Here is a 25,424-nt window from a genome sequence, read left to right on the forward strand (position 1 = left end):
GTGCACGCGCCTAAGCCCACTGTCCCCTGATCGGCCACTTGACAAACGCGATAATGTGTTTCAGCCAGGGCTTTGAATTACGTCATTCAGCTTTTTCCCGGGCTCTGAGAGCCCATTGGAGCCGTAGGAAGTGTCACGTAACAGCAGAGATCCTTTGTAATGGATAGAGATGACAAAGAAGGCCAAGAAATGGTCAGACAGGGTACTTCCTGTACAGAATCTTCTCAGGTTTTGGCCTGCCAAATGAGTTCTGTTATACTCACAGACACCATTCAAACAGTTTTAGAAACTTTGGAGTGTTTTCTATCCAAAGCTAATAATTATATGCATATTCTAGTTTCTGGGCAGGAGTAATAATCAGATTAAATCGGGTAGGTTTTTTATCCAGCCGTGAAAATACTGCCCACTAGCCATAACAGGTTAAACTTTTGCTTATATTAACTGTAACTCAGGAAAAACTTTTCAATTGTTGCGAGTTGCGTATATATTTTTGTCCAGTATAGTAAAGAATGGCTAATTCTGAGAAAGTATTAAAACTTCTTAGGGCTAGGGGGCAGTATCCTGAATTTCTGCCTGACTGACTTGCCCATAGTAAACTTCCTGTTACACAGGCCCAGAAGCTAGGAAATGCATATAATTGGTAGAATTTGATAGAAAACACTTTGAAGATTCTAAACTGTTAAAATAATGTCTGTGAGTATAACAGAATTGATATGGCAGGCGAAAACCCAGAGGAAAATCCACCTAGAAATCCTTTGTTTTTGGAAGTAACAGGCCTTTCCAATGCAAGTCTATGGGCCTACATATAAAAATTCCTCCCAGATTGCAGTACCTATGTATTCCACTAGATGTCAACAGTCTTTATACAGAGTTTCAGGCTTGTTTCTTGAAAAACGAACAAGTAATAGTCGTTTTTTCCAAGGGAGCTCAACAGGAAAGTAGGCTTTTGGTGCGTGTGAATGAGGGCGTGCTCTTTGTTATTTTCCTTTCTCATTGAACACCGTTCTTTCCGTCTGAAATATTATCGTTTATTTACATACCTGCGGGTACCTGTGGATTGAAGAGAAACATTGTTTGACTTGTTTGGACGAAGTTTACCGGTAGCATTTTGGATTCCTTTGTATGCATGTTGAAGGAGTGGATTACTGAAATCAATGGCGCCAACTCAATTGACTTTTTTGGACATAAAGAAGGACTTTATCGAACAAATCAAACATTCGTTGCGTAGCTAGGACCCTTGCGATTGCAAGCAGAGGAAGATCTTAAAAGGTAAGTGATTTATTTAATCGCTATTTGCGATTTTGTAAAGCCTGTATTGGTTGAAAAAAATATTTGGATGTGGGGAGCTGTCCTCAGATAATCACATGGTATGCTTTCGCCGTAAAGCCTTTTTGAAATCTGACAACGCAGTTGGATTAACAAGACGTTAAGCTTTTAAATGATATAAGACACTTGTATGTTCATGAATGTTTAATATTGTGATGTTGACATTTGAATTTGGCGCTCTCCAATTTCACCGGATGTTGTCGGAAGAGGGTATTACTGTCCTGCCTGAGGGTCACATAGACCTGGGAGAGTTTGTCATTAAATGTATAACAAAGGATGACAAGGAATCTGCTTTTACTGCAGGAGCCAGACTGGGTAACCTGCATGTTTGGTTACTTAGGTGTGTCTCTTTTTTTACTCTCTGATGGGTGTGTTCTTTATAGAGTTCCAATTCTTCTTACAGAGGTGTATGGCTCCATAGCTCAGTGGTTAGAGCACTGGTCTAGCAAACCAGGGGTTGTGAGTTCAATTCTCACTGGTGCCTAGATTTTTGACTCTACCCTCTGAGACATTCATCTGAAACTTTACACAGGGTGGGACTTACCATTTCTCTCACTCTATACAGCAGAAAGTTCTAAATGTGACAACAAAGTGACGATATTGCGCTGTACAAATAATTATCTGCTGTACTACTACTGTAAGAGACATTGCCAAACAAACTGAGGATACGATTCCACGTTTGCCGATTCTGTCCTGGGCCACCAATCATGACTAAAAAAGAGCTGAAACTAGAGACAGGAGTAGCAGAAGTCATGAAAACCTGTGATGCATGTTGAAGGAATAATATCATTAACTTAACCTCTTACATCTAGATGTTCCGCTAGCGGAACACCTGCTCCAATATCCAATGATGGGCGTGGCGCGAAATACAAATTCCTCTAAAATCCGAAAACGTCCATTTTTCAAACATATGACTATTTTACAGCATTTAAAAGACAAGACTCTCGTTAATCTAACCACACTGTCCGATTTCAAAAAGGCTTTACAGCGAAAGCAAAACATTAGATTATGTCAGCAGAGTACCCAGCCAGAAATAATCAGACTACCCATTTTTCAAGCTAGCATATAATGTCACAAAAAACAAAACCACAGCTAAATGCAGCACTAACCTTTGATGATCTTCATCAGATGACAACCCTAGGACATTATGTTATACAATGCATGCATGTTTTGTTCAATCAAGTTCATATTTATATCAAAAACCAGCTTTTTTACATTAGCATGTGACGTTCAGAACTAGCATACCCCCCGCAAACCTCCGGTGAATTTACTAAATTACTCACGATAAACGTTCACAAAAAACATAACAATTATTTAAAGAATTATAGATACAGAACTCCTCTATGCACTCGATATGTCCGATTTTAAAATAGCTTTTCGGTGAAAGCACATTTTACAATATTCTCAGTAGATAGCCCGGCATCACAGGGCTAGCTATTTAGACACCCACCAAGTTTAGCACTCACCAAAATCAGATTTACTATTAGAAAAGTTTGATTACCTTTGATGTTCTTCATCAGAATGCACTCCCAGGACTTCTACTTCAATAACAAATGTTGGTTTGGTCCAAAATAATCCATAGTTATGTCCAACAGCGGCGTTTTGTTCGTGCGTTCTAGACACTATCCGAATGGTAAATAAGGGTCGTGCGCATGGCGCATTTCGTGACAAAAGATTTCTAAATATTTCATTACCGTACTTCGAAGCATGTCAACCGCTGTTTAAAATCAATTTTTATGCCATTTTTCTCGTAAAAAATCGATAATATTCCGACCGGGAATCTGCATTTCGGTAAACAGAGGGAAAAACAGAAAGACGGGGGCGGCCAGTGCATGCGCCTAAGCCCACTGTCCCCTGATCGGCCACTTGACAAACGCAATAATGTGTTTCAGCCAGGGCTTTGAATTACGTCATTCAGCTTTTTCCCGGGCTCTGAGAGCCCATTGGAGCCGTAGGAAGTGTCACGTAACAGCAGAGATCCTTTGTAATGGATAGAGATGACAAAGAAGGCCAAGAAATGGTCAGACAGGGTACTTCCTGTACAGAATCTTCTCAGGTTTTGGCCTGCCAAATGAGTTCTGTTATACTCACAGACACCATTCAAACAGTTTTAGAAACTTTGGAGTGTTTTCTATCCAAAGCTAATAATTATATGCATATTCTAGTTTCTGGGCAGGAGTAATAATCAGATTAAATCGGGTACGTTTTTTATCCAGCCGTGAAAATACTGCCCCCTAGCCATAACAGGTTAAACTTTTGCTTATATTAACTCTAACTCAGGAAAAACTTTTCAATTGTTGCGAGTTGCGTATATATTTTTGTCCAGTATAGTAAAGAATGGCTAATTCTGAGAAAGTATTATAACTTCTTAGGGCTAGGGGGCAGTATCCTGAATTTCTGCCTGACTGACTTGCCCATAGTAAACTTCCTGTTACTCAGGCCCAGAAGCTAGGAAATGCATATAATTGGTAGAATTTGATAGAAAACACTTTGAAGTTTCTAAACTGTTAAAATAATGTCTGTGAGTATAAGAGAATTGATATGGCAGGCGAAAACGCAGAGGAAAATCCACCCAGAAATCCTTTGTTTTTGGAAGTAACAGGCCTTTCCAATGCAAGTCTATGGGCCTACATATAAAAATTCCTTCCAGATTGCAGTACCTATGTATTCCACTAGATGTCAACAGTCTTTATACAGAGTTTCAGGCTTGTTTCTTGAAAAACGAACAAGTAATAGTCGTTTTTTCCAAGGGAGCTCAACAGGAAAGTAGGCTTTTGGTGAGCGTGAATGAGGGCGTGCTCTTTGTTATTTTCCTTTCCTATTGAACACCGTTCTTTCCGTCTGAAATATTATCGTTTATTTACATACCTGCGGGTACCTGTGGATTGAAGAGAAACATTGTTTGACTTGTTTGGACGAAGTTTACCGGTAGCATTTTGGATTACTTTGTATGCATGTTGAAGGAGTGGATTACTGAAATCAATGGCGCCAACTCAATTGACTTTTTTGGACATAAAGAAGGACTTTATCGAACAAATCAAACATTCGTTGCGTAGCTGGGACCCTTGCGATTGCAAGCAGAGGAAGATCTTCAAAGGTAAGTGATTTATTTAATCGCTATTTGTGATTTTGTAAAGCCTGTATTGGTTGAAAAAAATATTTGGATGTGGGGAGCTGTCCTCAGATAATCACTTGGTATGCTTTCGCCGTAAAGCCTTTTTGAAATCTGACAACGCAGTTGGATTAACAAGACGTTAAGCTTTTAAATGATATAAGACACTTGTATGTTCATGAATGTTTAATATTGTGATGTTGACATTTGAATTTGGCGCTCTCCAATTTCACCGGATGTTGTCGGAAGAGGGTATTACTGTCCTGCCTGAGGGTCACATAGACCTGGGAGAGTTTGTCATTAAATGTATAACAAAGGATGACAAGGAATCTGCTTTTACTGCAGGAGCCAGACTGGGTAACCTGCATGTTTGGTTACTTAGGTGTGTCTCTTTTTTTACTCTCTGATGGGTGTGTTCTTTATAGCGTTCCAATTCTTCTTACAGTGGTGTATGGCTCCATAGCTCAGTGGTTAGAGCACTGGTCTTGTAAACCAGGGGTCGTGAGTTCAATTCTCACTGGGGCCTTGATCTTGACTCTACCCTCTGAGACATTCATCTGAAACTTTACACAGGGTGGGACTTACCATTTCTCTCTCTCTATACAGCAGAAAGTTCAAAATGTGACAACAAACTGACCATATTGCCCTGCACAAATAATTATCTGCTGTACTACTACTACTCTAAGAGACATTGCCAAACTAACTGAGGATACGATTCCACGTTTGCCGATTCTGTCCTGGGCCGCCAATCATGACTAAAAAAGAGCTGAAACTAGACACAGGAGTAGCAGAAGTCATGAAAACCAGTGATGCATGTTGAAGGAATAATATCATTAACTTAAACTTTTGCTTATATTAACTGTAACTCAGGAAAAACTTTTCAATTGTTGCGAGTTGCGTATATATTTTTGTCCAGTATAGTAAAGAATGGCTAATTCTGAGAAAGTATTCAAACTTCTTATGGCTAGGGGGCAGTATCCTGAATTTCTGCCTGACTGACTTGCCCATAGTAAACTTCCTGTTACTCAGGCCCAGAAGCTAGGAAATGCATATAATTGGTAGAATTTGATAGAAAACACTTTGAAGTTTCTAAACTGTTAAAATAATGTCTGTGAGTATAAGAGAATTGATATGGCAGGCGAAAACCCAGAGGAAAATCCATCCAGAAATCTTTTGTTTTTGGAAGGAACAGGCCTTTCCAATGCAAGTCTATGGGCCTACATATAACAATTCCTTCCAGATTGCAGTACCTATGGATTCCACTAGATGTCAACAGTCTTTATACAGAGTTTCAGGCTTGTTTCTTGAAAAACGAACAAGTAATAGTCGTTTTTTCCAAGGGAGCTCAACAGGAAAGTAGGCTTTTGGTGCGCGTGAATGAGGGCGTGCTCTTTGTTATTTTCCTTTCCTATTGAACACCGTTCTTTCCGTCTGAAATATTATCGTTTATTTACATACCTGCGGGTACCTGTGGATTGAATAGAAACATTGTTTGACTTGTTTGGAGGAAGTTTACCGGTAGCATTTTGGATTCCTTTGTATGCATGTTGAAGGAGTGGATTACTGAAATCAATGGCGCCAACTCAATTGACTTTTTTGGACATAAAGAAGGACTTTATCGAACAAATCAAACATTCGTTGCGTAGCTGGGACCCTTGCGATTGCAAGCAGAGGAAGATCTTCAAAGGTAAGTGATTTATTTAATCGCTATTTGCGATTTTGTAAATCCTGTATTGGTTGAAAAAAATATTTGGATGTGGGGAGCTGTCCTCAGATAATCACATGGTATGCTTTCGCCATAAAGCCTATTTGAAATCTGACAACGCAGTTGGATTAACAAGACGTTAAGCTTTTAAATGATATAAGACACTTGTATGTTCATGAATGTTTAATATTGTGATGTTGACATTTGAATTTGGCGCTTTCCAATTTCACCGGATGTTGTCGGAAGAGGGTATTACTGTCCTGCCTGAGGGTCACATAGACCTGGGAGAGTTTGTCATTAAATGTATAACAAAGGATGACAAGGAATCTGCTTTTACTGCAGGAGCCAGACTGGGTAACCTGCGTGTTTGGTTACTTAGGTGTGTCTCTTTTTTTACTCTCTGATGGGTGTGTTCTTTATAGCGTTCCAATTCTTCTTACAGAGGTGTATGGCTCCATAGCTCAGTGGTTAGAGCACTGGTCTTGTAAACCAGGGGTTGTGAGTTCAATTCTTACTGCGGCCTCGATTTTGACTCTACCCTCTGAGACATTCATCTGAAACTTTACACAGGGTGGGACTTACCATTTCTCTCGCTCTATACAGCAGAAAGTTCAAAATGTGACAACAAACTGACCATATTGCCCTGCACAAATAATTATCTGCTGTCCTACTACTACTGTAAGAGACATTGCCAAACAAACTGAGGATACGATTCCACGTTTGCCGATTCTGTCCTGGGCCGCCAATCATGACTAAAAAAGAGCTGAAACTAGACACAGGAGTAGCAGAAGTCATGAAAACCAGTGATGCATGTTGAAGGAATAATATCATTAACTTAAACTTTTGCTTATATTAACTGTAACTCAGGAAAAACTTTTCAATTGTTGCGAGTTGCGTATATATTTTTGTCCAGTATAGTAAAGAATGGCTAATTCTGAGAAAGTATTCAAACTTCTTAGGGCTAGGGGGCAGTATCCTGAATTTCTGCCTGACTGACTTGCCCATAGTAAACTTCCTGTTACTCAGGCCCAGAAGCTAGGAAATGCATATAATTGGTAGAATTTGATAGAAAACACTTTGAAGTTTCTAAACTGTTAAAATGATGTCTTTGAGTATAACAGAATTGATATGGCAGGCGATAACCCAGAGGAAAATCCATCCAGAAATCCTATGTTTTTGGAAGTAACAGGCCTTTCCAATGCAAGTCTATGGGCCTACATATAACAATTCCTCCCAGATTGCAGTACCTATGGATTCCACTAGATGTCAACAGTCTTTATACAGAGTTTCAGGCTTGTTTCTTGAAAAACGAACAAGTAATAGTCGTTTTTTCCAAGGGAGCTCAACAGGAAAGTAGGCTTTTGGTGCGCCTGAATGAGGGCGTGCTCTTTGTTATTTTCCTTTCCTATTGAACACCGTTCTTTCAGTCTGAAATATTATCGTTTATTTACATACCTGCGGGTACCTGTGGATTGAATAGAAACATTGTTTGACTTGTTTGGACGAAGTTTACCGGTAGCATTTTGGATTCCTTTGTATGCATGTTGAAGGAGTGGATTACTGAAATCAATGGCGCCAACTCAATTGACTTTTTTGGACATAAAAAAGGACGTTATCGAACAAATCAAACATTCGTTGCGTAGCTGGGACCCTACGATTCCACGTTTGCCGATTCTGTCCTGGGCCGCCAATCATGACTAAAAAAGAGGTGAAACTAGAGACAGGAGTAGCAGAAGTCATGAAAACCAGTGATGCATGTTGAAGGAATAATATCATTAACTTAAACTTTTGCTTATATTAACTGTAACTCAGGAAAAACTTTTCAATTGTTGCGAGTTGCGTATATATTTTTGTCCAGTATAGTAAAGAATGGCTAATTCTGAGAAAGTATTAAAACTTCTTAGGGCTAGGGGGCAGTATCCTGAATTTCTGCCTGACTGACTTGCCCATAGTAAACTTCGTGTTACTCAGGCCCAGAAGCTAGGAAATGCATATAATTGGTAGAATTTGATAGAAAACACTTTGAAGTTTCTAAACTGTTAAAATAATGTCTGTGAGTATAACAGAATTGATATGGCAGGCGAAAACCCAGAGGAAAATCCATCCAGAAATCCTATGTTTTTGGAAGTAACAGGCCTTTCCAATGCAAGTCTATGGGCCTACATATAACAATTCCTCCCAGATTGCAGTACCTATGGATTCCACTAGATGTCAACAGTCTTTATACAGAGTTTCAGGCTTGTTTCTTGAAAAACGAACAAGTAATAGTCGTTTTTTCCAAGGGAGCTCAACAGGAAAGTAGGCTTTTGGTGCGCGTGAATGAGGGCGTGCTCTTTGTTATTTTCCTTTCCTATTGAACACCGTTCTTTCCGTCTGAAATATTATCGTTTATTTACATACCTGCGGGTACCTGTGGATTGAATAGAAACATTGTTTGACTTGTTTGGATGAAGTTTACCGGTAGCATTTTGGATTCCTTTGTATGCATGTTGAAGGAGTGGATTACTGAAATCAATGGCGCCAACTCAATTGACTTTTTTGGACATAAAGAAGGACTTTATCGAACAAATCAAACATTCGTTGCGTAGGTGGGACCCTTGCGATTGCAAGCAGAGGAATATCTTCAAAGGTAAGTGATTTATTTAATCGCTATTTGCGATTTTGTAAAGCCTGTATTGGTTGAAAAAAATATTTGGATGTGGGGAGCTGTCCTCAGATAATCACATGGTATGCTTTCGCCATAAAGCCTTTTTGAAATCTGACAACGCAGTTGGATTAACAAGACGTTAAGCTTTTAAATGATATAAGACACTTGTATGTTCATGAATGTTTAATATTGTGATGTTGACATTTGAATTTGGCGCTCTCCAATTTCACCGGATGTTGTCGGAAGAGGGTATTACTGTCCTGCCTGAGGGTCACATAGACCTGGGAGAGTTTGTCATTAAATGTATAACAAAGGATGACAAGGAATCTGCTTTTACTGCAGGAGCCAGACTGGGTAACCTGCAGATTTGGTTACTTAGGTGTGTCTCTTTTTTTACTCTCTGATGGGTGTGTTCTTTATAGCGTTCCTATTCTTCTTACAGAGGTCTATGGCTCCATAGCTCAGTGGTTAGAGCACTGGTCTTGTAAACCAGGGCTCGTGAGTTCAATTCTCACTGGGGCCTTGATTTTGACTCCACCCTCTGAGACATTCATCTGAAACTTTACACAGGGTGGGACTTACCATTTCTCTCGCTCTATACAGCAGAAAGTTCAAAATGTGACAACAAACTGACCATATTGCCCTGCACAAATAATTATCTGCTGTACTACTACTACTACTGTAAGAGACATTGCCAAACAAACTGAGGATACCATTCCACGTTTGCCGATTCTGTCCTGGGCCGCCAATCATGACTAAAAAAGAGCTGAGACAGGAGTAGCAGAATCATGAAAACCAGTGATGCATGTTGAAGGAATAATATCATTAACTTAAACTTTTGCTTATATTAACTGTAACTCAGGAAAAACTTTTCAATTGTTGCGAGTTGCATATATATTTTTCTCCAGTATAGTAAAGAATGGCTAATTCTGAGAAAGTATTAAAACTTCTTAGGGCTAGGGGGCAGTATCCTGAATTTCTGCCTGACTGACTTGCCCATAGTAAACTTCCTGTTACTCAGGCCCAGAAGCTAGGAAATGCATATAATTGGTAGAATTTGATAGAAAACACTTTGAAGTTTCTAAACTGTTAAAATAATGTCTGTGAGTATAACAGAATTGATATGGCAGGCGAAAACCCAGAGGAAAATCCACCCAGAAATCCTTTGTTTTTGGAAGTAACAGGCCTTTCCAATGCAAGTCTATGGGCCTACATATAACAATTCCTCCCAGATTGCAGTACCTATGGATTCCACTAGATGTCAACAGTCTTTATACAGAGTTTCAGGCTTGTTTCTTGAAAAACGAACAAGTAATAGTCATTTTTTCCAAGGGAGCTCAACAGGAAAGTAGGCTTTTGGTGCGCGTGAATGAGGGCGTGCTCTTTGTTATTTTCCTTTCCTATTGAACACCGTTCTTTCCGTCTGAAATATTATCGTTTATTTACATACCTGCGGGTACCTGTGGATTGAATAGAAACATTGTTTGACTTGTTTGGATGAAGTTTACCGGTAGCATTTTGGATTCCTTTGTATGCATGTTGAAGGAGTGGATTACTGAAATCAATGGCGCCAACTCAATTGACTTTTTTGGACATAAAGAAGGACTTTATCGAACAAATCAAACATTCGTTGCGTAGCTGGGACCCTACGATTCCACGTTTGCCGATTCTGTCCTGGGCCGCCAATCATGACTAAAAAAGAGCTGAGACAGGAGTAGCAGAAGTCATGAAAACCAGTGATGCATGTTGAAGGAATAATATCATTAACTTAAACTTTTGCTTATATTAACTGTATCTCAGGAAAAACTTTTCAATTGTTGCGAGTTGCATGTATATTTTTGTCCAGTATAGTAAAGAATGGCTAATTCTGAGAAAGTATTAAAACTTCTTAGGGCTAGGGGGCAGTATCCTGAATTTCTGCCTGACTGACTTGCCCATAGTAAACTTCCTGTTACTCAGGCCCAGAAGCTAGGAAATGCATATAATTGGTAGAATTTGATAGAAAACACTTTGAAGTTTCTAAACTGTTAAAATAATGTCTGTGAGTATAACAAAATTGATATGGCAGGCGAAAACCCAGAGGAAAATCCATCCAGAAATCCTTTGTTTTTGGAAGTAACAGGCCTTTCCAATGCAAGTCTATGGGCCTACATATAACAATTCCTCCCAGATTGCAGTACCTATGGATTCCACTAGATGTCAACAGTCTTTATACAGAGTTTCAGGCTTGTTTCTTGAAAAACGAACAAGTAATAGTCGTTTTTTCCAAGGGAGCTCAACAGGAAAGTAGGCTTTTGGTGCGCCTGAATGAGGGCGTGCTCTTTGTTATTTTCCTTTCCTATTGAACACCGTTCTTTCCGTCTGAAATATTATCGTTTATTTACATACCTGCGGGTACCTGTGGATTGAATAGAAACATTGTTTGTCTTGTTTGGATGAAGTTTACCGGTAGCATTTTGGATTCCTTTGTATGCATGTTGAAGGAGTGGATTACTGAAATCAATGGCGCCAACTCAATTGACTTTTTTGGACATAAAGAAGGACTTTATCGAACAAATCAAACATTCGTTGCGTAGCTGGGACCCTACGATTCCACGTTTGCCGATTCTGTCCTGGGCCGCCAATCATGACTAAAAAAGAGCTGAAACTAGAGACAGGAGTAGCAGAAGTCATGAAAACCAGTGATGCATGTTGAAGGAATAATATCATTTACTTAAACTTTTGCTTATATTAACTGTAACTCAGGAAAAACTTTTCAATTGTTGCGAGTTGCATATATATTTTTGTCCAGTATAGTAAAGAATGGCTAATTCTGAGAAAGTATTAAAACTTCTTAGGGCTAGGGGGCAGTATCATGAATTTCTGCCTGACTGACTTGCCCATAGTAAACTTCCTGTTACTCAGGCCCAGAAGCTAGGAAATGCATATAATTGGTAGAATTTGATAGAAAACACTTTGAAGTTTCTAAACTGTTAAAATAATGTCTGTGAGTATAACAGAATTGATATGGCAGGCGAAAACCCAGAGGAAAATCCATCCAGAAATCCTATGTTTTTGGAAGTAACAGGCCTTTCCAATGCAAGTCTATGGGCCTACATATAACAATTCCTCCCAGATTGCAGTACCTATGGATTCCACTAGATGTCAACAGTCTTTATACAGAGTTTCAGGCTTGTTTCTTGAAAAACGAACAAGTAATAGTCGTTTTTTCCAAGGGAGCTCAACAGGAAAGTAGGCTTTTGGTGCGCCTGAATGAGGGCGTGCTCTTTGTTATTTTCCTTTCCTATTGAACACCGTTCTTTCCGTCTGAAATATTATCGTTTATTTACATACCTGCGGGTACCTGTGGATTGAATAGAAACATTGTTTGACTTGTTTGGATGAAGTTTACCGGTAGCATTTTGGATTCCTTTGTATGCATGTTGAAGGAGTGGATTACTGAAATCAATGGCGCCAACTCAATTGACTTTTTTGGACATAAAGAAGGACTTTATCGAACAAATCAAACATTCGTTGCGTAGCTGGGACCCTACGATTCCACGTTTGCCGATTCTGTCCTGGGCCGCCAATCATGACTAAAAAAGAGCTGAGACAGGAGTAGCAGAAGTCATGAAAACCAGTGATGCATGTTGAAGGAATAATATCATTAACTTAAACTTTTGCTTATATTAACTGTATCTCAGGAAAAACTTTTCAATTGTTGCGAGTTGCATGTATATTTTTGTCCAGTATAGTAAAGAATGGCTAATTCTGAGAAAGTATTAAAACTTCTTAGGGCTAGGGGGCAGTATCCTGAATTTCTGCCTGACTGACTTGCCCATAGTAAACTTCCTGTTACTCAGGCCCAGAAGCTAGGAAATGCATATAATTGGTAGAATTTGATAGAAAACACTTTGAAGTTTCTAAACTGTTAAAATAATGTCTGTGAGTATAACAAAATTGATATGGCAGGCGAAAACCCAGAGGAAAATCCATCCAGAAATCCTTTGTTTTTGGAAGTAACAGGCCTTTCCAATGCAAGTCTATGGGCCTACATATAACAATTCCTCCCAGATTGCAGTACCTATGGATTCCACTAGATGTCAACAGTCTTTATACAGAGTTTCAGGCTTGTTTCTTGAAAAACGAACAAGTAATAGTCGTTTTTTCCAAGGGAGCTCAACAGGAAAGTAGGCTTTTGGTGCGCCTGAATGAGGGCGTGCTCTTTGTTATTTTCCTTTCCTATTGAACACCGTTCTTTCCGTCTGAAATATTATCGTTTATTTACATACCTGCGGGTACCTGTGGATTGAATAGAAACATTGTTTGTCTTGTTTGGATGAAGTTTACCGGTAGCATTTTGGATTCCTTTGTATGCATGTTGAAGGAGTGGATTACTGAAATCAATGGCGCCAACTCAATTGACTTTTTTGGACATAAAGAAGGACTTTATCGAACAAATCAAACATTCGTTGCGTAGCTGGGACCCTACGATTCCACGTTTGCCGATTCTGTCCTGGGCCGCCAATCATGACTAAAAAAGAGCTGAGACAGGAGTAGCAGAAGTCATGAAAACCAGTGATGCATGTTGAAGGAATAATATCATTTACTTAAACTTTTGCTTATATTAACTGTAACTCAGGAAAAACTTTTCAATTGTTGCGAGTTGCATATATATTTTTGTCCAGTATAGTAAAGAATGGCTAATTCTGAGAAAGTATTAAAACTTCTTAGGGCTAGGGGGCAGTATCATGAATTTCTGCCTGACTGACTTGCCCATAGTAAACTTCCTGTTACTCAGGCCCAGAAGCTAGGAAATGCATATAATTGGTAGAATTTGATAGAAAACACTTTGAAGTTTCTAAACTGTTAAAATAATGTCTGTGAGTATAACAGAATTGATATGGCAGGCGAAAACCCAGAGGAAAATCCATCCAGAAATCCTATGTTTTTGGAAGTAACAGGCCTTTCCAATGCAAGTCTATGGGCCTACATATAACAATTCCTCCCAGATTGCAGTACCTATGGATTCCACTAGATGTCAACAGTCTTTATACAGAGTTTCAGGCTTGTTTCTTGAAAAACGAACAAGTAATAGTCGTTTTTTCCAAGGGAGCTCAACAGGAAAGTAGGCTTTTGGTGCGCCTGAATGAGGGCGTGCTCTTTGTTATTTTCCTTTCCTATTGAACACCGTTCTTTCCGTCTGAAATATTATCGTTTATTTACATACCTGCGGGTACCTGTGGATTGAATAGAAACATTGTTTGACTTGTTTGGACGAAGTTTACCGGTAGCATTTTGGATTCCTTTGTATGCATGTTGAAGGAGTGGATTACTGAAATCAATGGCGCCAACTCAATTGACTTTTTTGGACATAAAGAAGGACTTTATCGAACAAATCAAACATTCGTTGCGTAGCTGGGACCCTTGCGATTGCAAGCAGAGGAAGATCTTCAAAGGTAAGTGATTTATTTAATCGCTATTTGCCATTTTGTAAAGCCTGTATTGGTTGAAAAAAATATTTGGATGTGGGGAGCTGTCCTCAGATAATCACATGGTATGCTTTCGCCGTAAAGCCTTTTTGAAATCTGACAACGCAGTTGGATTAACAAGACGTTAAGCTTTTAAATGATATAAGACACTTGTATGTTCATGAATGTTTAATATTGTGATGTTGACATTTGAATTTGGCGCTCTCCAATTTCACCGGATGTTGTCGGAAGAGGGTATTACTGTCCTGCCTGAGGGTCACATAGACCTGGGAGAGTTTGTCATTAAATGTATAACAAAGGATGACAAGGAATCTGCTTTTACTGCAGGAGCCAGACTGGGTAACCTGCATGTTTGGTTACTTAGGTGTGTCTCTTTTTTTACTCTCTGATGGGTGTGTTCTTTATAGCGTTCCAATTCTTCTTACAGAGGTGTATGGCTCCATAGCTCAGTGGTTAGAGCACTGGTCTTGTAAACCAGGGGTCGTGAGTTCAATTCTCACTGGGGCCTTGATTTTGACTCCACCCTCTGAGACATTCATCTGAAACTTTACACAGGGTGGGACTTACCATTTCTCTCGCTCTATACAGCAGAAAGTTCAAAATGTGACAACAAACTGACCATATTGCCCTGCACAAATAATTATCTGCTGTACTACTACTACTTTAAGAGACATTGCCAAACAAACTGAGGATACGATTCCACGTTTGCCGATTCTGTCCTGGGCCACCAATCATGACTAAAAAAGAGCTGAGACAGGAGTAGCAGAAGTCATGAAAACCAGTGATGCATGTTGAAGGAATAATATCATTAACTTAAACTTTTGCTTATATTAACTGTAACTCAGGAAAAACTTTTCAATTGTTGCGAGTTGCGTATATATTTTTGTCCAGTATAGTAAAGAATGGCTAATTCTGAGAAAGTATTAAAACTTCTTAGGGCTAGGGGGCAGTATCCTGAATTTCTGCCTGACTGACTTGCCCATAGTAAACTTCCTGTTACTCAGGCCCAGAAGCTAGGAAATGCATATAATTGGTAGAATTTGATAGAAAACACTTTGAAGTTTCTAAACTGTTAAAATAATGTCTGTGAGTATAACAGAATTGATATGGCAGGCGAAAACCCAGAGGAAAATCCATCCAGAAATCCTTTGTTTTTGGAAGTAACAGGCCTTTCCAATGCAAGTCTATGGGCCTACATATAACAATTCCTCCCAGATTGCAGTACCTATGGATTCCACTAGATGTCAACAGTCTTTATACAGAGTTTCAGGCTTGTTTCTTGAAAAACGAACAAGTAATAGTCGTTTTTTCCAAGGGAGCTCAACAGGAAAGTAGGCTTTTGGTGCGCCTGAATGAGGGCGTGCTCTTTGTTATTTTCCTTTCCTATTGAACACCGTTCTTTCCGTCTGAAATATTATCGTTTATTTACATACCTGCGGGTACCTGTGGATTGAATAGAAACATTGTTTGTCTTGTTTGGATGAAGTTTACCGGTAGCATTTTGGATTCCTTTGTATGCATGTTGAAGGAGTGGATTACTGAAATCAATGGCGCCAACTCAATTGACTTTTTTGGACATAAAGAAGGACTTTATCGAACAAATCAAACATTCGTTGCGTAGCTGGGACCCTTGCGATTGCAAGCAGAGGAAGATCTTCAAAGGTAAGTGATTTATTTAATCGCTATTTGCCATTTTGTAAAGCCTGTATTGGTTGAAAAAAATATTTGGATGTGGGGAGCTGTCCTCAGATAATCACATGGTATGCTTTCGCCGTAAAGCCTTTTTGAAATCTGACAACGCAGTTGGATTAACAAGACGTTAAGCTTTTAAATGATATAAGACACTTGTATGTTCATGAATGTTTAATATTGTGATGTTGACATTTGAATTTGGCGCTCTCCAATTTCACCGGATGTTGTCGGAAGAGGGTATTACTGTCCTGCCTGAGGGTCACATAGACCTGGGAGAGTTTGTCATTAAATGTATAACAAAGGATGACAAGGAATCTGCTTTTACTGCAGGAGCCAGACTGGGTAACCTGCATGTTTGGTTACTTAGGTGTGTCTCTTTTTTTACTCTCTGATGGGTGTGTTCTTTATAGCGTTCCAATTCTTCTTACAGAGGTGTATGGCTCCATAGCTCAGTGGTTAGAGCACTGGTCTTGTAAACCAGGGGTCGTGAGTTCAATTCTCACTGGGGCCTTGATTTTGACTCCACCCTCTGAGACATTCATCTGAAACTTTACACAGGGTGGGACTTACCATTTCTCTCGCTCTATACAGCAGAAAGTTCAAAATGTGACAACAAACTGACCATATTGCCCTGCACAAATAATTATCTGCTGTACTACTACTACTTTAAGAGACATTGCCAAACAAACTGAGGATACGATTCCACGTTTGCCGATTCTGTCCTGGGCCACCAATCATGACTAAAAAAGAGCTGAGACAGGAGTAGCAGAAGTCATGAAAACCAGTGATGCATGTTGAAGGAATAATATCATTAACTTAAACTTTTGCTTATATTAACTGTAACTCAGGAAAAACTTTTCAATTGTTGCGAGTTGCGTATATATTTTTGTCCAGTATAGTAAAGAATGGCTAATTCTGAGAAAGTATTAAAACTTCTTAGGGCTAGGGGGCAGTATCCTGAATTTCTGCCTGACTGACTTGCCCATAGTAAACTTCCTGTTACTCAGGCCCAGAAGCTAGGAAATGCATATAATTGGTAGAATTTGATAGAAAACACTTTGAAGTTTCTAAACTGTTAAAATAATGTCTGTGAGTACAACAGAATTGATATGGCAGGCGAAAACCCAGAGGAAAATCCATCCAGAAATCCTTTGTTTTTGGAAGTAACAGGCCTTTCCAATGCAAGTCCATGGGCCTACATATAACAATTCCTCCCAGATTGTAGTACCTATGGATTCCACTAGATGTCAACAGTCTTTATACAGAGTTTCAGGCTTGTTTCTTGAAAAACGAACAAGTAATAGTCGTTTTTTCCAAGGGAGCTCAACGGGAAAGTAGGCTTTTGGTGCGCCTGAATGAGGGCGTGCTCTTTGTTATTTTCCTTTCCTATTGAACACCGTTCTTTCCGTCTGAAATATTATCGTTTATTTACATACCTGCGGGTACCTGTGGATTGAATAGAAACATTGTTTGACTTGTTTGGATGAAGTTTACCGGTAGCATTTTGGATTCCTTTGTATGCATGTTGAAGGAGTGGATTACTGAAATCAATGGCGCCAACTCAATTGACTTTTTTGGACATAAAGAAGGACTTTATCGAACAAATTAAACATTCGTTGGGTAGCTGGGACCCTACGATTCCACGTTTGCCGATTCTGTCCTGGGACGCCAATCATGACTAAAAAAGAGCTGAAACTAGAGACAGGAGTAGCAGAAGTCATGAAAACCAGTGATGCATGTTGAAGGAATAATATCATTAACTTAAACTTTTGCTTATATTAACTGTATCTCAGGAAAAACTTTTCAATTGTTGCGAGTTGCGTATATATTTTTGTCCAGTATAGTAAACAATGGCTAATTCTGAGAAAGTATTAACACTTCTTAGGGCTAGGGGGCAGTATCCTGAATTTCTGCCTGACTGACTTGCCCGTAGTAACCCTCCTGTTACTCAGGCCCAGAAGCTAGGAAATGCATATAATTGGTCGAATTTGATAGAAAACACTTTGAAGTTTCTAAACTGTTAATATAATGTCTGTGAGTATAACAAAATTGATATGGCAGGCGAAAACCCAGAGGAAAATCCATCCAGAAATCCTTTGTTTTTGGAAGTAACAGGCCTTTCCAATGCAAGTCTATGGGCCTACATATAACAATTCCTCCCAGATTGCAGTACCTATGGATTCCACTAGATGTCAACAGTCTTTATACAGAGTTTCAGGCTTGTTTCTTGAAAAACGAACAAGTAATAGTCGTTTTTTCCAAGGGAGCTCAACAGGAAAGTAGGCTTTTGGTGCGCCTGAATGAGGGCGTGCTCTTTGTTATTTTCCTTTCCTATTGAACACCGTTCTTTCCGTCTGAAATATTATCGTTTATTTACATACCTGCGGGTACCTGTGGATTGAATAGAAACATTGTTTGACTTGTTTGGATGAAGTTTACCGGTAGCATTTTGGATTCCTTTGTATGCATGTTGAAGGAGTGGATTACTGAAATCAATGGCGCCAACTCAATTGACTTTTTTGGACATAAAGAAGGACTTTATCGAACAAATTAAACATTCGTTGGGTAGCTGGGACCCTACGATTCCACGTTTGCCGATTCTTTCCTGGGACGCCAATCATGACTAAAAAAGAGCTGAAACTAGAGACAGGAGTAGCAGAAGTCATGAAAACCAGTGATGCATGTTGAAGGAATAATATCATTAACTTAAACTTTTGCTTATATTAACTGTAACTCAGGAAAAACTTTTCAATTGTTGCGAGTTGCGTATATATTTTTGTCCAGTATAGTAAACAATGGCTAATTCTGAGAAAGTACTAAAACTTCTTAGGGCTAGGGGGCAGTATCCTGAATTTCTGCCTGACTGACTTGCCCATAGTAAACTTCCTGTTACTCAGGCCCAGAAGCTAGGAAATGCATATAATTGGTAGAATTTGATAGAAAACACTTTGAAGTTTCTAAACTGTTAAAATAATGTCTGTGAGTATAACAAAATTGATATGGCAGGCGAAAACCCAGAGGAAAATCCATCCAGAAATCCTTTGTTTTTGGAAGTAACAGGCCTTTCCAATGCAAGTCTATGGGCCTACATATAACAATTCCTCCCAGATTGCAGTACCTATGGATTCCACTAGATGTCAACAGTCTTTATACAGAGTTTCAGGCTTGTTTCTTGAAAAACGAACAAGTAATAGTCGTTTTTTCCTAGGGAGCTCAACAGGAAAGTAGGCTTTTGGTGCGCCTGAATGAGGGCGTGCTCTTTGTTATTTTCCTTTCCTATTGAACACCGTTCTTTCCGTCTGAAATATTATCGTTTATTTACATACCTGCGGGTACCTGTGGATTGAATAGAAACATTGTTTGACTTGTTTGGACGAAGTTTACCGGTAGCATTTTGGATTCCTTTGTATGCATGTTGAAGGAGTGGATTACTGAAATCAATGGCGCCAACTCAATTGACTTTTTTGGACATAAAGAAGGACTTTATCGAACAAATCAAACATTCGTTGCGTAGCTGGGACCCTTGCGATTGCAAGCAGAGGAAGATCTTCAAAGGTAAGTGATTTATTTAATCGCTATTTGCCATTTTGTAAAGCCTGTATTGGTTGAAAAAAATATTTGGATGTGGGGAGCTGTCCTCAGATAATCACATGGTATGCTTTCGCCGTAAAGCCTTTTTGAAATCTGACAACGCAGTTGGATTAACAAGACGTTAAGCTTTTAAATGATATAAGACACTTGTATGTTCATGAATGTTTAATATTGTGATGTTGACATTTGAATTTGGCGCTCTCCAATTTCACCGGATGTTGTCGGAAGAGGGTATTACTGTCCTGCCTGAGGGTCACATAGACCTGGGAGAGTTTGTCATTAAATGTATAACAAAGGATGACAAGGAATCTGCTTTTACTGCAGGAGCCAGACTGGGTAACCTGCATGTTTGGTTACTTAGGTGTGTCTCTTTTTTTACTCTCTGATGGGTGTGTTCTTTATAGCGTTCCAATTCTTCTTACAGAGGTGTATGGCTCCATAGCTCAGTGGTTAGAGCACTGGTCTTGTAAACCAGGGGTCGTGAGTTCAATTCTCACTGGGGCCTTGATTTTGACTCCACCCTCTGAGACATTCATCTGAAACTTTACACAGGGTGGGACTTACCATTTCTCTCGCTCTATACAGCAGAAAGTTCAAAATGTGACAACAAACTGACCATATTGCCCTGCACAAATAATTATCTGCTGTACTACTACTACTTTAAGAGACATTGCCAAACAAACTGAGGATACGATTCCACGTTTGCCGATTCTGTCCTGGGCCACCAATCATGACTAAAAAAGAGCTGAGACAGGAGTAGCAGAAGTCATGAAAACCAGTGATGCATGTTGAAGGAATAATATCATTAACTTAAACTTTTGCTTATATTAACTGTAACTCAGGAAAAACTTTTCAATTGTTGCGAGTTGCGTATATATTTTTGTCCAGTATAGTAAAGAATGGCTAATTCTGAGAAAGTATTAAAACTTCTTAGGGCTAGGGGGCAGTATCCTGAATTTCTGCCTGACTGACTTGCCCATAGTAAACTTCCTGTTACTCAGGCCCAGAAGCTAGGAAATGCATATAATTGGTAGAATTTGATAGAAAACACTTTGAAGTTTCTAAACTGTTAAAATAATGTCTGTGAGTATAACAAAATTGATATGGCAGGCGAAAACCCAGAGGAAAATCCATCCAGAAATCCTTTGTTTTTGGAAGTAACAGGCCTTTCCAATGCAAGTCTATGGGCCTACATATAACAATTCCTCCCAGATTGCAGTACCTATGGATTCCACTAGATGTCAACAGTCTTTATACAGAGTTTCAGGCTTGTTTCTTGAAAAACGAACAAGTAATAGTCGTTTTTTCCAAGGGAGCTCAACAGGAAAGTAGGCTTTTGGTGCGCCTGAATGAGGGCGTGCTCTTTGTTATTTTCCTTTCCTATTGAACACCGTTCTTTCCGTCTGAAATATTATCGTTTATTTACATACCTGCGGGTACCTGTGGATTGAATAGAAACATTGTTTGTCTTGTTTGGATGAAGTTTACCGGTAGCATTTTGGATTCCTTTGTATGCATGTTGAAGGAGTGGATTACTGAAATCAATGGCGCCAACTCAATTGACTTTTTTGGACATAAAGAAGGACTTTATCGAACAAATCAAACATTCGTTGCGTAGCTGGGACCCTTGCGATTGCAAGCAGAGGAAGATCTTCAAAGGTAAGTGATTTATTTAATCGCTATTTGCCATTTTGTAAAGCCTGTATTGGTTGAAAAAAATATTTGGATGTGGGGAGCTGTCCTCAGATAATCACATGGTATGCTTTCGCCGTAAAGCCTTTTTGAAATCTGACAACGCAGTTGGATTAACAAGACGTTAAGCTTTTAAATGATATAAGACACTTGTATGTTCATGAATGTTTAATATTGTGATGTTGACATTTGAATTTGGCGCTCTCCAATTTCACCGGATGTTGTCGGAAGAGGGTATTACTGTCCTGCCTGAGGGTCACATAGACCTGGGAGAGTTTGTCATTAAATGTATAACAAAGGATGACAAGGAATCTGCTTTTACTGCAGGAGCCAGACTGGGTAACCTGCATGTTTGGTTACTTAGGTGTGTCTCTTTTTTTACTCTCTGATGGGTGTGTTCTTTATAGCGTTCCAATTCTTCTTACAGAGGTGTATGGCTCCATAGCTCAGTGGTTAGAGCACTGGTCTTGTAAACCAGGGGTCGTGAGTTCAATTCTCACTGGGGCCTTGATTTTGACTCCACCCTCTGAGACATTCATCTGAAACTTTACACAGGGTGGGACTTACCATTTCTCTCGCTCTATACAGCAGAAAGTTCAAAATGTGACAACAAACTGACCATATTGCCCTGCACAAATAATTATCTGCTGTACTACTACTACTTTAAGAGACATTGCCAAACAAACTGAGGATACGATTCCACGTTTGCCGATTCTGTCCTGGGCCACCAATCATGACTAAAAAAGAGCTGAGACAGGAGTAGCAGAAGTCATGAAAACCAGTGATGCATGTTGAAGGAATAATATCATTAACTTAAACTTTTGCTTATATTAACTGTAACTCAGGAAAAACTTTTCAATTGTTGCGAGTTGCGTATATATTTTTGTCCAGTATAGTAAAGAATGGCTAATTCTGAGAAAGTATTAAAACTTCTTAGGGCTAGGGGGCAGTATCCTGAATTTCTGCCTGACTGACTTGCCCATAGTAAACTTCCTGTTACTCAGGCCCAGAAGCTAGGAAATGCATATAATTGGTAGAATTTGATAGAAAACACTTTGAAGTTTCTAAACTGTTAAAATAATGTCTGTGAGTACAACAGAATTGATATGGCAGGCGAAAACCCAGAGGAAAATCCATCCAGAAATCCTTTGTTTTTGGAAGTAACAGGCCTTTCCAATGCAAGTCCATGGGCCTACATATAACAATTCCTCCCAGATTGTAGTACCTATGGATTCCACTAGATGTCAACAGTCTTTATACAGAGTTTCAGGCTTGTTTCTTGAAAAACGAACAAGTAATAGTCGTTTTTTCCAAGGGAGCTCAACGGGAAAGTAGGCTTTTGGTGCGCCTGAATGAGGGCGTGCTCTTTGTTATTTTCCTTTCCTATTGAACACCGTTCTTTCCGTCTGAAATATTATCGTTTATTTACATACCTGCGGGTACCTGTGGATTGAATAGAAACATTGTTTGACTTGTTTGGATGAAGTTTACCGGTAGCATTTTGGATTCCTTTGTATGCATGTTGAAGGAGTGGATTACTGAAATCAATGGCGCCAACTCAATTGACTTTTTTGGACATAAAGAAGGACTTTATCGAACAAATTAAACATTCGTTGGGTAGCTGGGACCCTACGATTCCACGTTTGCCGATTCTGTCCTGGGACGCCAATCATGACTAAAAAAGAGCTGAAACTAGAGACAGGAGTAGCAGAAGTCATGAAAACCAGTGATGCATGTTGAAGGAATAATATCATTAACTTAAACTTTTGCTTATATTAACTGTATCTCAGGAAAAACTTTTCAATTGTTGCGAGTTGCGTATATATTTTTGTCCAGTATAGTAAACAATGGCTAATTCTGAGAAAGTATTAACACTTCTTAGGGCTAGGGGGCAGTATCCTGAATTTCTGCCTGACTGACTTGCCCGTAGTAACCCTCCTGTTACTCAGGCCCAGAAGCTAGGAAATGCATATAATTGGTCGAATTTGATAGAAAACACTTTGAAGTTTCTAAACTGTTAATATAATGTCTGTGAGTATAACAAAATTGATATGGCAGGCGAAAACCCAGAGGAAAATCCATCCAGAAATCCTTTGTTTTTGGAAGTAACAGGCCTTTCCAATGCAAGTCTATGGGCCTACATATAACAATTCCTCCCAGATTGCAGTACCTATGGATTCCACTAGATGTCAACAGTCTTTATACAGAGTTTCAGGCTTGTTTCTTGAAAAACGAACAAGTAATAGTCGTTTTTTCCAAGGGAGCTCAACAGGAAAGTAGGCTTTTGGTGCGCCTGAATGAGGGCGTGCTCTTTGTTATTTTCCTTTCCTATTGAACACCGTTCTTTCCGTCTGAAATATTATCGTTTATTTACATACCTGCGGGTACCTGTGGATTGAATAGAAACATTGTTTGACTTGTTTGGATGAAGTTTACCGGTAGCATTTTGGATTCCTTTGTATGCATGTTGAAGGAGTGGATTACTGAAATCAATGGCGCCAACTCAATTGACTTTTTTGGACATAAAGAAGGACTTTATCGAACAAATTAAACATTCGTTGGGTAGCTGGGACCCTACGATTCCACGTTTGCCGATTCTTTCCTGGGACGCCAATCATGACTAAAAAAGAGCTGAAACTAGAGACAGGAGTAGCAGAAGTCATGAAAACCAGTGATGCATGTTGAAGGAATAATATCATTAACTTAAACTTTTGCTTATATTAACTGTAACTCAGGAAAAACTTTTCAATTGTTGCGAGTTGCGTATATATTTTTGTCCAGTATAGTAAACAATGGCTAATTCTGAGAAAGTACTAAAACTTCTTAGGGCTAGGGGGCAGTATCCTGAATTTCTGCCTGACTGACTTGCCCATAGTAAACTTCCTGTTACTCAGGCCCAGAAGCTAGGAAATGCATATAATTGGTAGAATTTGATAGAAAACACTTTGAAGTTTCTAAACTGTTAAAATAATGTCTGTGAGTATAACAAAATTGATATGGCAGGCGAAAACCCAGAGGAAAATCCATCCAGAAATCCTTTGTTTTTGGAAGTAACAGGCCTTTCCAATGCAAGTCTATGGGCCTACATATAACAATTCCTCCCAGATTGCAGTACCTATGGATTCCACTAGATGTCAACAGTCTTTATACAGAGTTTCAGGCTTGTTTCTTGAAAAACGAACAAGTAATAGTCGTTTTTTCCTAGGGAGCTCAACAGGAAAGTAGGCTTTTGGTGCGCCTGAATGAGGGCGTGCTCTTTGTTATTTTCCTTTCCTATTGAACACCGTTCTTTCCGTCTGAAATATTATCGTTTATTTACATACCTGCGGGTACCTGTGGATTGAATAGAAACATTGTTTGACTTGTTTGGACGAAGTTTACCGGTAGCATTTTGGATTCCTTTGTATGCATGTTGAAGGAGTGGATTACTGAAATCAATGGCGCCAACTCAATTGACTTTTTTGGACATAAAGAAGGACTTTATCGAACAAATCAAACATTCGTTGCGTAGCTGGGACCCTTGCGATTGCAAGCAGAGGAAGATCTTCAAAGGTAAGTGATTTATTTAATCGCTATTTGCCATTTTGTAAAGCCTGTATTGGTTGAAAAAAATATTTGGATGTGGGGAGCTGTCCTCAGATAATCACATGGTATGCTTTCGCCGTAAAGCCTTTTTGAAATCTGACAACGCAGTTGGATTAACAAGACGTTAAGCTTTTAAATGATATAAGACACTTGTATGTTCATGAATGTTTAATATTGTGATGTTGACATTTGAATTTGGCGCTCTCCAATTTCACCGGATGTTGTCGGAAGAGGGTATTACTGTCCTGCCTGAGGGTCACATAGACCTGGGAGAGTTTGTCATTAAATGTATAACAAAGGATGACAAGGAATCTGCTTTTACTGCAGGAGCCAGACTGGGTAACCTGCATGTTTGGTTACTTAGGTGTGTCTCTTTTTTTACTCTCTGATGGGTGTGTTCTTTATAGCGTTCCAATTCTTCTTACAGAGGTGTATGGCTCCATAGCTCAGTGGTTAGAGCACTGGTCTTGTAAACCAGGGGTCGTGAGTTCAATTCTCACTGGGGCCTTGATTTTGACTCCACCCTCTGAGACATTCATCTGAAACTTTACACAGGGTGGGACTTACCATTTCTCTCGCTCTATACAGCAGAAAGTTCAAAAT

The 25,424-nt window shown here is 39.3% G+C and overlaps 9 non-coding genes across 9 annotated transcripts; all 9 read left to right on the forward strand.

Moving 5' to 3' along the window:
• Positions 1-1,737: 1,737 nt before the first annotated feature.
• On the forward strand, positions 1,738-1,810 carry trnat-ugu (transfer RNA threonine (anticodon UGU)). Its single transcript has one exon. It is a non-coding gene; the product is annotated as a tRNA-Ala (tRNA).
• A 3,081-nt stretch (positions 1,811-4,891) lies between these two features.
• trnat-ugu (transfer RNA threonine (anticodon UGU)) lies at positions 4,892-4,964 on the forward strand. The gene has a single exon. It is a non-coding gene; the product is annotated as a tRNA-Thr (tRNA).
• A 1,629-nt stretch (positions 4,965-6,593) lies between these two features.
• Positions 6,594-6,666, forward strand: trnat-ugu (transfer RNA threonine (anticodon UGU)). Its single transcript has one exon. It is a non-coding gene; the product is annotated as a tRNA-Thr (tRNA).
• A 2,574-nt stretch (positions 6,667-9,240) lies between these two features.
• On the forward strand, positions 9,241-9,313 carry trnat-ugu (transfer RNA threonine (anticodon UGU)). The gene has a single exon. It is a non-coding gene; the product is annotated as a tRNA-Thr (tRNA).
• A 5,383-nt stretch (positions 9,314-14,696) lies between these two features.
• On the forward strand, positions 14,697-14,769 carry trnat-ugu (transfer RNA threonine (anticodon UGU)). The gene has a single exon. It is a non-coding gene; the product is annotated as a tRNA-Thr (tRNA).
• Positions 14,770-16,391: 1,622 nt separating this feature from the next.
• trnat-ugu (transfer RNA threonine (anticodon UGU)) lies at positions 16,392-16,464 on the forward strand. The gene has a single exon. It is a non-coding gene; the product is annotated as a tRNA-Thr (tRNA).
• A 3,512-nt stretch (positions 16,465-19,976) lies between these two features.
• On the forward strand, positions 19,977-20,049 carry trnat-ugu (transfer RNA threonine (anticodon UGU)). Its single transcript has one exon. It is a non-coding gene; the product is annotated as a tRNA-Thr (tRNA).
• Positions 20,050-21,671: 1,622 nt separating this feature from the next.
• Positions 21,672-21,744, forward strand: trnat-ugu (transfer RNA threonine (anticodon UGU)). The gene has a single exon. It is a non-coding gene; the product is annotated as a tRNA-Thr (tRNA).
• A 3,512-nt stretch (positions 21,745-25,256) lies between these two features.
• trnat-ugu (transfer RNA threonine (anticodon UGU)) lies at positions 25,257-25,329 on the forward strand. Its single transcript has one exon. It is a non-coding gene; the product is annotated as a tRNA-Thr (tRNA).
• The last annotated feature ends 95 nt before the right edge of the window (positions 25,330-25,424 follow it).

Source organism: Salmo salar, chromosome 05 (genome assembly GCF_965601325.2).
Source record: "Salmo salar chromosome 05, fSalSal1, whole genome shotgun sequence".
Lineage (NCBI taxonomy): Eukaryota > Metazoa > Chordata > Actinopteri > Salmoniformes > Salmonidae > Salmo > Salmo salar.